The following is a 5,668-nucleotide window of genomic DNA, read 5'->3' as shown; positions in this document are numbered from 1 at the left end:
CCACCTTTGTTTCACTCACCTCCACCTCGCCCAGCGCGCTCACCCATCGACTGGGAAACAACTGCAACAAGAACAACCCATCCATAAGGCGACCCACTTGCCAAGGTCCCAAAACTCGAAACTAAATCAAACTAAACACTAGTCTAATACCTAAAGAACATATATACGTAGCAACCAAGTCGATGACTTTATAGTACTAACCAACAAAGTTTACTCACCCAGCCTCACAGATGGAGACAGGAGCCGGAATATACGTAACTGAATTATATTCGAACTTTATAAATATCCTAGTATTAGACCGCAAAGGGGTGCCCCAATATTTGCCATTGTACTTGTACATAATAATGCATAACTACTATTTACAATAAGAAAGTGGATTAACCCAACACTTAAAATAAAACACTAAAACTCATCTATGGAGGCCACAATTCCCAGCGTTCGCAGAGTGTTGGCCGGCGCCAAGGGGCTGAGTGAAATATTGATTCATGATTCACTCATTCACTGAAGAAAGCCCCCAAAAAAATATAACAAAAAAATGATTTAAGCATAAGCCAGCAACTGAAGTGAAGCATTAATAAATAAATACAAATAAAACCTAAAGAAATGCCTTCCAAATAATTGCGCACTGGGTGCTGTGCTGCAATTTAATCTGCAATGAGAAAATGTGACTCATATCGTGGGGTTATGACTGCACACATTGCTCCAGCGATGCTCGGGAAATATAGGGAATATATGGGCCTAATTCCCTGGGGAAACCTAAGCAGAATTCAAATTCAAAGATGAGAATTTATCATTATCATTATCATTATCATTTTCCCTCTGAAATTAGTGCACAGTAATTTATCTGCACTTGCACAGTGGACACATAATTAATCCTTACCGCTCTCATATATCAAACCGTATGTTTCACTTAGATTTCCGTTCACATTGTCTTGATCGAATAGAGTTCCTTCGGGGGCATAAATTCTCGTTTGCTAATGCCGATGCCACAAATATTAATTAACGAGTGCCGTTTTATGGAAATTGATTTCATGGCTCGACCAAAGGATGACTGCGGTTAGGGCTTGTCGTGTGGCCTGGTTGTGGGGGGAGTGTAGGATGGCTCTGCTTTCGCTTTGGCTGGAGATGTAGTTATGCAATTTGCAGCGTGGCCACGTACTGGCCTGAACTGTTGCAAAACGCCTTTAATTAAATTTAATTAATGCGGCAACAACTCAACGGATTATGATAATAAGCGCACACATAACGACGGCATTTATGGCACACACACATGTGCACCAAGGAGCGGAGGAGTTTGGGGCGGACTTCCAAGAGGAAGTGGGAAGAGGAGGGGGACGGAGCCAAACGATGTCCTTGTCCTGTTTGGAGCAACGACGGCGTAATGGCTGCGTCAACGAGCTGAGTCCTCGGCAATGTCAAAGGCAGCGGAAACGGAAGCCCAAGCACCCGAAGCAGGCTCATGTATGCAATAAAAGAAACTTTCGAAAACGTCAAAATGGCGTTCCAAAGATTGTCCCATTGATGTGGGGGGAATGGGCACGGCACTTGGAGCGAGAGTAGGAGCGAGTGTAAGGTATGGGCACAAGTTCGGGCTTGGGTTCACGGCGGATGTCTCTGCTCACAATGCAGAGCACGTAGGACGAGCACGCAGAGCTGCATGGAAGCGGGCCGAGACGAGCTGGGCATAAGTTCACATTTGGATGCTGTTATTAGAAAAGTTTTTGTGTCGGTTAAACTGTCCCAAAGGCGATCAACGACGCGATAAGGCAACATTTGAAATATTTTATGTCATAAGCTGTGCAAAAACAATCTCAAAATACATTCTATCCATGCACTGCCCTAGAAGGAAAAGTCTTCAATCAGGCTGAATATAGCAAGCGAATAATTTTTGTATTAATGAAGATTTTTCCATCATCAAACGAATTTTAAATGCATTCGAATCTGTTTCATTCTTTTTTTGCTTTACAACTCTTATATTTATTTTCCATTTATCTTCAATTATATTTTGTTCTTTCGTTAATTGCTTGAGGAGTTTCCGGCAACTGGATGGTTCTCACCAATCCAGCGTGATGCCAACATTTGGAGGCGTTGGAACAACGTTTCCCGCCATATGTTTTATTCATATTGCACGAATACATATACCATATACTCGCATACCCACCACTTCTCAGTGCCGCGACCCCGCGGATCAACGCTAGTCGGCCGTGTAATTCTAATGCCAAATCGCACATAAACTCTGGCAATTTATGGCATTCAAATTCGTTCGCGGGTTGAGCCCTGGCCAAAAGAGAATTACAATATTTTGACAGGGCAAACAAAGCCACAAACGCCAAGCGATGATCCTACTTTAAATTCTGATTCAGCATTGCGACTGGGGCTGATGCGGATGCTGTTGGTGCCGCGGCATATGCGAGGCCTAATTACAGCCCATCGCAGATGTTGCCAGCCGCGAACCCTGTTCCTGGCTGGGTCCTGGCTGAACCCGGGCAAAATGGCGGCCAATTACAGTGCGCGTTTCGTTTAATTGAAACATAATTTTGCATAAATAAAACAAGGCATAAAACACCCTGTTCGATGGCACCCTCGAACCGGGCCAAAGCCCACATTAATGGCGGACCAAAGGGAGTTTTTTTCAAACAAGTGCAAACAGCGACAGTCCCCCTCCGCCCAGTCCGAGTCCCACTCCCACCTGAACCAGAAGCAGTGTGTTTGCAAAAAGGGTGCCCCAGTCCATTCCCATTCCCATTCCCATTCCCAATCGAAATCGCAATCCCAGTCCCCGGTCCCGTGCCCGGAAATTGGCAGCCGGTGAATCCTCTGCTCTGGTGTGACTGGGATGATGCGTCGGGCCCGGGTGTCTCCCCCCCCCAGCTCGCAGCTCATTGCGAATGCACAGGTTGACTTTATCCCCTGGCACTTTTTCAGGCGACTCCGGAATAGATTGGCCCGTCACAGACTCCATCTCCATCTCCACCGTGTAACGTGTAGGCCTTAATGTGTACACTTTCTCCGCTGTCGTTGCTGTTGTTGTTTTTCTTGTCTTTCCACTTTTATTTTGTTGTTGCAAAATTGCACATCCCGCCGTGCTGCTACATCATAATTTATTAACAAAGAAGAATGAGTTTTTCCTCTCTACGCGCCCAATTTTAAAGCCCTCGGCGAGCATTTATCACAATTTTTGCCATTCAATAGATACTCCCCGATGGCGGCAGGGGGAACTGAAAAGTGAGTTTGTAATTGCACTTATTGAAAATGGTAGGCAGGGAGCGAGAAAAAATGGCGAATGGATTGGCAGAGGGTTTTTGACTACCTAATAGTTTGGGGATGTGATGAAACCTGATCCAAATGCCAACAATTGCAGGCAAACACAAGCAAAAGGGAGGCCATCATGGCGCTGTTTTCCTGTACGACCCCATTGACATTAACACTAAATTTCAACTAAGCGATCTTCAATATATTATAATAATCCACCGAGAAACCAACCGACAAATGCGCACCGCATTCAAATGAAACACAATCTTTTTAATATGAGAAACCACCACCGTTGCCACACACAAACAGGGCAGAGATACAGATACAAATACAGATATGCATAGATACAGATAGACCGCCCAGCAACCCCATGCATGGCACTTTCACTACGGCTACTTAGGGCTCCCTCGCTCTCCGACCCGAACAGAACAGAAGCCACAGCATAGGCAGGAGCTGAAACTGAAGCTAAAACACGTTGCCAACATTGCAAATTTTTGTTGATTTAATAAAATTGCACCCACGAGACTAATTTATATGGAATGTTGGTAGTCGGGAAGAGAGACCGAATTGGTTTCAGGTACAGCACAGCCATCCTTGTTGGCTGTGCACAGTGGGCTGAAAAGACCAGAGTTGGATTTATTTAAATATTATTTACTTAATAATAGAGTAAGATTAAAACACAAAAATATTTTATTTTGCATGTACTTTATCATAGTTTTGAAAACATTTTACGTATCTGTATTTTATGTGAATGTTTCTGTTGAATAATACTTCGCGCCCACTGTGGCGGCGGGGCAGGGATTGGCAGTGTTCCTTCTGCTTTCACGGTTGCTTGTTACATTTTCGGAACTTCTGTTATCATTTCGAATTAAAGTTGGCTACGATGTCGGCCTGTTGCCCCGTCCTCCGCACCGTCGTCGCATCCTGCTCACCTAGGCTTATCCCACCCTCTGGGTGCTGGGTGTTCTGTGTTCTGTGTTCTGTTGTAGTGGCAGCCACCAGAACCACCCTCGCCATTCTCCACCATATTTGTGTGTGTTTTTGTGTGTGTGGCGATGCCATTTGCTGATTTATATTGCATAATATTGCCAAGCTGAAAATTGCCTCGACTACGGGCATGGATATCGCCATCTTGGCGGAGTTGGAGGCTCTCGGGCACACAATTTGCCAACTAATAAACATTATGGCGTGCACCTACTCCGACACCGGCATCGACATCGACGTCGAGAGGGCGACCCGTACGGTGGCCAATTGTTTTGATCTGCGACAATTTACGAGGCTCTACAGTTTGTGTTCTGGGAAAATGTTTTTCCACTCCATCTAATCGTCGAGAAGGCCTTATCGATGGCTGCTCTTGTTGTGCCAACTAACCGTTTTCATAATTCTTTATCCCTTTGAGGGCAGCCGCCCTTGCTCCTCCTCCTCCTACTCCTGCTCCGCTCCTTGCTTCTGCATTTCGCAGCCACTTGAACAGATGTCGACGCGAATTTCTCTCGACTTTCACCCAATACAATCATATTTAATAACGCATTCCATTACTGTGCCCTGGTCCTACGGGTGTGTCTTCTCATGGGCAACTGTCTCACACCAGCGGAGACATGGAACACGGCGACAGGGGCCTACATACATACAGATACCTGGGAAGAGCGGCCGTGACGTATCTGTCAGATTAAGGAAAGTCGTAAAATGCGGTGAGCGAGGATGACAACGAGGCAGCAGCCACGACACGGCCATTGTGTTGTCCTCCACACAAACATGGCAGTTGGCTCTCGGTCTGACTGGCTGGCCCCTGACCCGTCCCCGGTTATAATTTTAATTGCCCGACCGTGGGCACTTTTCATTTGGGAATTTCATTTGTACGTACAGACGACATACATCGCATCCACAGTAGAGAGTACATCGTACTGCGTCTCGATTCTGGCCTGCAATTGAGCAACATTTATGAGTGTAAACAGACAATAAACTGTCTCCCATCCGAGAAAAACCTCTCGAATTTGATCCTGGCGCAGCTTCTGTGCACCACCGAATATCTCTCAGCACCTCCAGCAATTTCCGCTAGCCCATCGCCATCTCCGGCGACAGTTATGACTGTGGACTGCACATTAAACTGACTTTAACGACAGTAAACAGTTCATAAAACGAACTCTCTCGCACGCTCTCGCACAGATACATTCACATGCAATACATGCAATACATACATATGTACTTGGGAAAATGATTTTACATACTCAATTGGCCTTGGAACTCATAACTGACGCGTGTCCCCCGGGAGAAAGTTCCCAAACCAACAAATCAATGCAACGATAGTAATTGCTTCCCAATAGTTCTTAGTTCTTTATACGTTTTGGTTTGTTTAATCTAAGAAGCAACTGCAATAATATTATTAAAAGCTTCATCAAACCGTCCAGGCTCCTAT

This window comes from Drosophila guanche, unplaced genomic scaffold, assembly GCF_900245975.1.
Source record: "Drosophila guanche unplaced genomic scaffold, DGUA_6, whole genome shotgun sequence".
In the NCBI taxonomy this organism is placed as follows: domain Eukaryota; kingdom Metazoa; phylum Arthropoda; class Insecta; order Diptera; family Drosophilidae; genus Drosophila; species Drosophila guanche.
The sequence above is the reverse complement of the archived record's forward strand: the minus strand, read 5'-3'. Positions refer to the sequence as shown.